Source organism: Calypte anna, chromosome 1, assembly GCF_003957555.1.
Source record: "Calypte anna isolate BGI_N300 chromosome 1, bCalAnn1_v1.p, whole genome shotgun sequence".
Taxonomy (NCBI): Eukaryota; Metazoa; Chordata; class Aves; order Apodiformes; family Trochilidae; genus Calypte; species Calypte anna.
In genome coordinates this window covers 108,718,048-108,727,993 of record NC_044244.1, presented here as the reverse complement: position 1 = coordinate 108,727,993, position 9,946 = coordinate 108,718,048, and positions in this window count along the sequence as shown.

The window sequence follows — 9,946 nt, the reverse complement described above, 5'->3', positions numbered from 1 at the left end:
ACTTATTCTGGGTTTGCTTCAAGTGCCTTTCTGCTCTTCTTTCCTAGATGCAATAAAACACAAAAAGTGTTGATTTGAATTGGAGAAAGTCAGGTATTCTGAGCACAGAAAAGAAGAGGTGTGAATATCCGACATTTTTAAAGCCTGTACTCTGCTATTGTCACCTATTTGGTATTTGATGGGATTCCCAGAACTCAATGAAAACTGCAGCAGTGCAAGGGAAGTCACTACATCACTAGAAAGTCTAGCGTTATAGCCTTGAATATTATTCTTCTGTGTCCATATTTTGCCAGGGACACTGCTTTCAAGAATTACACATCTCAGCAATCTGGTCCAAAACACCTGCAGCTCAGCATCGCATGAAGAGACATCCCAGGGTCCAGCTGATGCCAAGTTAACTTCATTCCCTTTTGCTTAGGGGAAAGAGGAGATTAACACAGAGGATCAGTGGTTTATTAATAAAACTGTGCCCACCTCAAATTCCCAGAGAACTCATCAGCAAAAGAAAACTCCTTTCCACAGCAGTGCTGGTAAACAGACATTTAAATGTCATTAGCAGGCATTAATAATGTCATGATATGCAGACATAGGAAAGTAGAGGCTGGAATTCTGTCAAGTATGTAGGCATTCAGGCAGTGCCAGTAGGCAGCAGCTGTTTCACATTTAAGGGGACAACAGTTAGATGTGAGTTTTTTTACTTTGCCAGAGACTAAAGAATTTCACACAACTTGGATTGTTCCTCGAAACCAGGAACCTGTTGCACTCATATCTCTTTACCTATATTTACTATGAGGGAGATGGCAACAGCAGCTATCAATTTTCATTGTAAAAAAACATGCTTGTTAATGTCTTTTTCTGCTTTCAGATAAGCTCTTCTGTTTTCAGAGCCCTCTATAATTTCACAGGATGAAGCACCTATACCAGTGTTCTTTCCACTGTTCAATTATCTTTAGCTGTCACTGAATTATACATCAAAAATCCTCAATTACACTTTTACTTTTCTATCTTCTTGCAAAGTTTGGGGAATTGCCCAAATCATAATTGAAGATGAATCTTCTAATACACTGGTGACACACACACACACAAGCGCACACAATCCCAAATCATCAACTGTGACAGCACGGTGCCTGTGAGGTCAGTGTAGTAGTAGTGTGAATGGTCATCATGAAAACACAACATGAGGGTATGCTCCAAATGATGCACTTCACAATGTGTGCAAACATGCTGCAGTCTGTTTTTTAATTCCTGTACTGTTTTGGTAAACCTTACCCCATTCCAGCTGATAGACCAGCAGAACAGAGGGGTAGAATTCATGTTGCACGGGCATTCTCCAGCTCAGCAGGCTTGACTTGTAAATACTTTTTTTCAAACACTGCTTGCCATTCATCTATTTAGGAGAGAATCCACAGATAGTCAGGGCTCTTAGCAGGATATGATGAGTACAAAACCTCTTTTCCAGGAATCTATGGAGAGGCTCCAGAAGATGACTGAGCTGACTGCACTGCTCATAGCCCTGTAAAGGGACCTTCCAATTTCTCACCCCTCATTCTCCCTCTGCTTTAACTGTGCTGTCCCTCCCCTATCTTTGGACCAACTCTGGTGCTTGTCCAACCCTCAGTAAAACCCATAAGCTTGCTAAATCAGAAGGAAAGTGCCATATATCTGCAGGATTACTTTTCCACCAGAAAATCACACCAGGGATTAGAGGCAGCTCATCTAGAGATCACTTGAGTTTGAGAGTCTCTACAGAGGAGCAGGAGGAGTGCATGTCCAGCAGAGGAAGAGTAGGACATGGCTTACCACAAGGCAGCTACCTGCTAGTAGCTGTCTGTGCTCATCTCTTACTCCTCCTTTATTACAAGTGTACTTGTAAAACAAGCATGTTTTCCTGGCAGATGACCACATATTCCTAGACTGTTCCCACTCTGCCACTGAGGTGGGCTAAATGGAGAAGTTAATTTGTTAGTTCATGCCCTTCAAAATGGGTAAGCTCACATATTGTTTTGTCAGCTTTACCTCAGTACTGAAGTTCATAAGCTGATCTCCTTACAGCAGCAACAGGTAAGAGTTCAAAAGTTTGGGCCAGACAAGCTGAAATACTTTAACAAAACTCTTCAATCAATAAACTGAACTTGAAATCCCAGCATGATAAAAGGCTTTTTAGGGCATTTTAAGCTCTCATATTGGTTCTGGTTGGAGCTAAGCTGGGAAAAGAGGCAATGGAATTAGAATTATATCATCACAACTATTGAATGGTTGGGTTGTAAGAGACCTTTAAAGTACATCTAGTCCACCCACTCTTTGATGAACAGGGACATCTTCTACTAGATCAGGTTGTTCTGAGGCCTGTCCAGCCTGACATTGTATTTTTCCAGGGATATAGCTTCTACCACCTCTCTAGGTGGTTCAACCTGTCCCAGTGTTTCACCACTCTCATTGTAAAAATCACTATAGGCCTTGCTAAAATATTTGTCCTTCTTTTTTACAAGCTCCTTTTAAGTACTGGTAGGCTGCTATACAGTCTCCCCAGTCTTCTCTTCTCTGTGCTGAACAACCTCAACTCTCTCAGCCTGTCCTCATGTGAGAGGTGCACCAGTCATATAGGTGCACCTATACTGCTTTTATATTTCAATACTAAAACTGCAAGAAATTATTTTTTTCTGCATTTACCAGCTGGCTTCCTACCGTAATCAATACAAGCTATTTTTTCTGGTTATATTGTAGGCTTTTGGAAAATTGCATCAATAAGAGCAAGGTCTTCAGTTAGTACAAGTTGTAGTGAAAGGCTGGTAATAATAGGAATTCTTACAAGGGCATGGAGCAATAGGACACGGCTTTAAACTGATATAGGGTAGATTTAGACTAGCACTGTGTGCAGTTCTGGGCTCCCCAGTTCTAGAAGGACAAGGAACTACTGGAGTAAGTCCAGCACAGGGCCATTAAGATTATTAGGGGACTGAAATATCTGCCCGATGATGAAAAGCTGAGAGAGCTTGGGATGTTTAACTTAGAGAAGAGGAGGCTGAGGGAAGATCCCATGAATGTTTATAAATATCTAAAGGGTGGGTGTCAGGTGGATGAGGCCAGACTCTTCTCTGTGTTGTTCAGTGACAGAACAAGGGGTAATGTTCTTGAACTGGCACACAGGTGATGTAACCAGAATATGAGGAAGTACTTCTTTACTCTGAGGGTAACAGAGCACTGGAACAGAATTCCCAGGGAGGTTGTGGAGTCTTCATCCCTGGAGACATTCAAAACCCACCTGGATGTGTTCCTGTGTAATTTACTCTGCCCTACCAGGGAGGTTGGTCTAGGTGATCTCCAGAGGGTCTTTTCAACCCCTATCATTCTGTGTGTGATTCTGTGTGTGGTATTAGGAAGAAATTCTTGAGTGTGAGGCTGATGAGACACTGGCACAAGTTGTCCAGGGAAGTTGTAGATGCCCCCCCACCTGGATGTATTCAAGACCAGGATGGATGGAGCTTTGAGCAGCATGGTCTATTGGAAGGTATCCCTGCACACAGCAAGGGGGATCGGAACTAGATGATTTTCAAGGTCCCTTTCAAACCAACCCATTCTATGACTCTACAAATGCTGCCTAAGTTGTCAATGGATTCATTAGTTCAAAATACATCTTGATTTTAAATCAAGTACTATAAAACCTACGCAACTGGAACTATCCACGTCATACTTACAATAAAAAAATACAGCACACAATGTAGAATTATGTTTGAAGATCATTTCATCAAGCAATATTTGAATCATACCTAGTCATTCAGTACATTCAGTACATTTATTTGTTAAAAATGGTCTAAAAGCCCACATTGCTGTGCACATGAAACAGTTTAATTTTAAAAGTAAGAAAATAACCTGAAATTTATTTTCCTATTCATAGTTTTTTTCATGGAAAAAGATCTTACTAGAAGATTCCCTGCAGCTAAAGTATCCCTGACTTTCTTGTATGGAAATGGAAATGTGTACTTTCCAAACCAGAAAACCTGAATATAAGACATTCAAAGTATTTAGTGCAAAATTGGTTCTTGCTAAACACAGAGAAACATCTCAGTGTCTCAGTGACTGAACTTTCTTTGCCATATTCTTTCTTTAATTGTTTTTAAAACTTCCTATTTTTTGTATTTTTCCTCTGTGCAGTTATCAGGTTACAATATTCTTCTCAGCTGTAAATCAAACCACTCATCTGCTTCATATTGATGAGGTTTTGATTAAAAAAAAAACTAAAAGGGCTAAAATTTATTACACATATTCCTATGAGATTGGGTGAAATGCTGGACCTGGAGGTTCTCTAGGAAAAACAGTTCTCCAAGTGTGTGAGTTGTAATGCACCTATGAATCTTCATATTCCAAAGAAGTCAGAAGTCATCCTCTCACTGCATGTGTGCTCTCTTAGGATGGTTGACACACATTTTTCCATCTTCCTTCTCTTCTGTCAATGTCTTTTTGTTGACATTGCAACAGCAGCCGCACCAAGGAATTCATAGCACACTACCTACCCTGCTACAGCTTAAAGTGGTGGTTTGTGTACAAGCCCTCCACCATATGTTCTTTGCATTATGAGAGGTTGTGGCTTACATTGTCATTCCTAAGGGAGATTTGTGCACTTGAAAAGCATATAATTGGAATGGGATTTTGTTCCACTTGACAAGCTTCACATGGAAGGATATAACTGAGGAGGGCCCAGTTCTGTTTTCAATGAAGCGAGCAGTGACCTTTGTAGAAACCCTGTTTCCACAGCAGTTAATGCTTTCAAAAGCTTCAAATTCATCCCAAGTAATTTGGCATTGCGAAAGCTGCAATTACTAAGATGTATCTTATCTATTCACATTAGGGAGGATGGTTGTTCTTCATCCAACTGGCTCAAAACAAAACCTTTGCAGGGCTACAGGAAGAACTTCGATGGCAAACCTCAGCTTCCAAATGTAAACTCTTGCCCAGAGGTGTTGCTTCTTGTTGACAGAAGTACTGACATTTTATCACCCAAGATGTCAAAAAGATTACCATGTGGCAGAAAGCTCTGGAGAAAATACAGCTGCCTGAAACAGTCCGCTCATTCCCAGGTGTGTTTTGCAGCCTTGTCCCAGGAATTCTCTGATTTTGGTTCTAGCCCAAACCCGGCACAGTTTCACAAGGAAGAATTCAAATTCTTACTGACTTTCCACACTAGAATGAAAATTACATTGAGCTTCAGATCCAAGAGGGATTTTAACTTCTGCTTCCTCACCAATCAGGTCAAAATGTCCAAAGCAGACAAAATTCACCTCAGATTCCTGGAACTAGGCTACATGCCTTTGCTTCCTGAAACCTTGTGGTGGGTTCATTGTCAGTTTGCCACATCATGAGCCACCAGGATGTATAAATCTTTCCACTATTATGATCTGCCCACATTGCTGGTAGAACTCAAGCAGGCAAAGATGCTTGCTGTAGCACTTCCATGCTCATTCTTATGAAAGAAGAGCAGAGAGCTATGCAGATCATTGCTCTAACATAAGACTGGATTTGTTGCAATAGAATTAAATCCACAGTGATGGAGAACTACATTCTGCAGACTCCAATCCTGAAAACTGCTCTCAGCTACAAGCAGAATATCTGGCCTAAGAAATGGCCAAGGGTTATGGTCCAGAAGATCTGCTCCAGGAGATGCTAGAAGAAGCAGGGCTATAAGAAGTTAGCTGCAAGAATTACTGACCACGAGAAAGGGAGGCAGCTTTCTCTGATCTAGTGTTTTCCTCCAGTTGACCCATCATGGTCTGTCCCCTGGTGTTTCTGTGGCCTCTCCTCAAGCCATGGTTCTGGGCAGTGTGAATTTCCCTGGTCAGAGCAACCCTGGTGATCAGAAATCCTTCTGGGAAATGCTGGACAACCACAGCTTCTCAGCTGCTGGATCCCTCCTTTTATAGATGTGTTTTCTGTGGCCCAAAGAACATTCCTCAGTCAAAGGGAAACTTGCATGTTCAATACCTCCTAGTTAAGTCCTGTCACCTATCTTCACTAGCACATTTGGGAGAACATCAAGGGGAAGGGAAATATCTCACAGTCAAATTTCAGTTTATTGCTGTTGCTGGATTGGAAGAGTCCACTCTGAATTTCTTTGCATGAGGTCACAATCTCTAGTTATCAGACATATTTCCTAGCAGGCTCCAGCAGGCAGATTAGCTTTTTTCCTACCTTTAAAACTTGGTGATATTTTAATGGAGTTGTACTTTGGAGTAATTTGAGACATAATGGATTACTTTACTTGGAAAATTATTTTCATGAGCAGCAATAAGAGCCTTGTGAAAGTACCCATTCTGGACTTTCTTTACGGAGTTGTATAAGCCTGTGATTGTTTGGGACAAATATGTAGCATTACCATTACCTATTTCAGATGCCCAGACTAGATGATTCTCAGGAAGAAGTACTAAAAAGGCAGAACAAACAAAATTAGTACCTTTAACTATTTTAAATGTGTCTTCCTGGAAAATAATTTCTAGCTTGAATGAAAAGAACTGGTGTGTACTCTTGCCATACTTTATCAAAGAGGATTATGAAGTGAGTCTACAGAGAACTATTGAGGTTGACAGAGCATATGACGCTACTGAAAATGCACAAAAAGAGAGTAATAAAGGGGTGGGTATGGAGTTTACAGTACAGGGTGTATGTACAAATACTGCCTCCAGGCTTACTATTACCAACACACATCATGGCATCCTTACTACAAAAAGATTAGGAAAGTAATCTTCCAAAAGCAAAGTTCAAACCTTTGTCCAAGCAGTGCTAAAAAGACTCAGCTTGAAGATCAGATTTTGTAGAAAGTAGAGCTGTCATCATTTGTCTCTAGAAGTCAACTTTCAGAGGAAGTAAAATATAATCCACAATACAACAGGGGAAAAACATTATTGTTTCGTGACAAGAAGATAGCCCAGGGGTGCTGGCTGCACCCATTGTCACTGTGATTGCACCACAGTTTTCATCGTAACCTCCTATTTTCATATGCCATAAGCATTGCAAAATGATGACCTTTGGGGCTGCATTTTTCCACGCTTGCTCACTGCCCTTAAGGTGAATTCTTTCAGAAATTCTGAGCAAAACCATTTCAGGGGCCATGGCTACTATTTGTCACTAATAGCCATTGCTGGGACAGCTTGCCTGGGGCAGATTGTACAGCAACTGCTCTGTTCCTCTGCTATATAATAAACCCTGCCATCCATCATTTAAAACAGAAACTTCAAAGCATGAGAAACAAATCAGATCTGTCCTGATTTTAATGTTTGAAAAGAGCGTTTAGGCTTGCAAATGGCAGCAGGTAAAGAGAAGAGAGGTTTAACTGGGAGATACTGACCTGAGAAAAATCCTCTTTTAATTACAATTGCCATCATTACCATATTCATACCAGGAACTCTAGGGTTACATAGACAACAATTGACAAGCGGTGTTAAAATTGTCCTAAGACAAGGAAACACTACAAGCCACTTGACAGGACCTTGGGTTTATTTTGTCCCTTTGAGAGTCCATTAGATGGGACACTTCCTTTTCTCAAGCAGTTCACTAAGAAATGAAAGGGTTCCTTCCCATTCATTGCTACAAGTCAGATGGATTCTATAAAGGCTGGGTAAATTGCTTCCAAGGGCATTAGATGCTCTGCATTTTTCAAAAGAAGGACTTTGAAGGAGCCTTAAAACATGGATATAGATACCGAACTACAGGTACCATGACTGAAAATACTTTTCTATAGCTATAAAGACTACAGGCCATGAATTAGGACAAATATTATGAGCAAGACACAATGCTAAAAAAAGTACAAAACAAAACCCCACGTTTGTTATTAAGACATAGCACCCAGGTAGCCTCATATACCCCCACACATTCTCCTGATTTTATCATTCACGGAAAATATGTCTGAGAGATACTGCACAGACAGGAAAAGCCAGTCTCCCTACAGGCCCCAATAAAGACTAGAGCTGTCCAAAGGTCTCTGGGAGTGCAAATGGATTTATTTCAGTAGTTTATGAGGTTTCACACCCTCCAGATTACAGCTTCACTTGGTGCCAAGGTGAGAGCAGAGAAAAATTTGATTGCATATAATTTTAATACTACTGAACAGTTGATTTATATTCAGTTATAATTTCATCTCCCATGGACTGTTCTTTCAGTGATTTCAGATTTAAGGCGCAAGCTGCATGAAAATCTGAGACAGGTTTTCTAGAAACAGATAGGATAGCTTCAGTAGAACAACTCAACCAGCATACAGGACACCACAGACAAGCTACAAAGAGTCCTTAATTTATGCATCAATAATATCAATCAATCAACTCCTGCAGGCAGCAGTCTCTTTAAGTGCCACTTCTTCTATGTCTCTGAAGCTTTCAGCAGTTGCTGGGAGCACAGCAGCATTGCTGCTTGTCTCTGACTGGGGACTTGTTTCTCTAATAAGTCCAGTTCGACTACATCCTTTGCCAGCCCACTTAGCAGAACCCATTCAGACCAATCCATTCAGTCTATTTCCTGTTGGAATGACCTTGGCTACGTTTGCATGACTATCTCTGGCATTCTGTTATCTGTTTGATTTCTGCAGTATTATCACCACCATAATCTTTTCAGGTTCAGTCCTTCCCATGCCTTGATTTCACCTTCCACCCTCCCTCCCTGTTTCCTCATTTGTCTTCAAATGACTGCACTTTATATCTACCATTGTTCCAACTTCAGCCTTTGAGTGCCTGTACTTATGTTGACTACATTGTTCAGTCCACAAAAACATACTTCACAGAATCACAGAATCTTAGGGATTGGAATGGACTCCAAAAGATCATGGAATCCAAGCCCCTGCCAGAGCAGGATCACGTAGTGTAGGTCACACAGGAAAGCATCCAGGTTTTGAATGCCTTCAGAGAAGGAGACTCCAAAACTATGCTGACCAGCCTTTGCCAGTGCTCTGTCACCCTCACAGCGAAAAGGCTTTTCCTTGTATTTACATGGAACCTCCTTTGCTCCAAATTGCATCCATTACCCCTTGTCCTATCATTGGTCGCCACTGAAAAGAGCCTGGCTCCATTCTCCTGACTCTCATCCTTTACATATTTATAAACATTGATGAGGTCACCCCTCATTCTCCTCTTCTCTAAGCTGAAGAGCCCCAGCTCCCTCAGCCTTCCCTCATAAGGGAGGTGTTCCACTCCCTTAATCATCTTTTTGCCTCTGCACTGGACTCTTTCAAGCAGTTTCTGGTCCTTCTTAAGCTGAGGATCCAAAAACTGGACACAATTTTCCAGATGCAGCCTCACCAGGGCAAAATAGAAGGTGAGGAGAACCTCTCTTGACCTACTGACCACACCTCTTGCAAAACACCCCAGGATGCTATTGGCCTTCTTGGCCACAAGGGCACATTGCTGGCTCATGGTCATCCTTCTGTCCACCAGGACTCCCAGGTCCCTTTTCTCTGTGCTGCTCTCTAACAGGTCAGTCCCCAGCCTAGACTGGTATCTGGGGTTGTTTTTTCCCAGATGCAAGTCTCTATACTTAACCTTGTTGTATTTCATTACATTTATCCCCCACCCAACCCTCCAGCCTGTCTAGGTCTCACTGAGTGGCATCACAGACTTCTGGGGTGTCAGCCATTCCTCCCAGCTTTGTGTCATCGGCAAATTTGCTGACAGTGCACTTTGTGCCCTCATCCAGGCCATTGATGAATATGTTGAATAGTACTGGTCCCAGTACTGACCCCTGAGGGCTGGTAGATGACAGACACAGGCCTCCAACTAGACTCTGTCCCATTGACCACAACTCTCTGATTTCTTTCCTTTGATCAGTTCACAATCCACCTCACTCCCCAATCATCCAGACCACATTTCCTCAGTTTAGCCAAGAGGACGCCGTGGAATACTTATGCACTTTCTTGATGCATTTATAGTTGACATTTAATACAACACTTTATTTCTTTTTTTTTTTTTTTAAA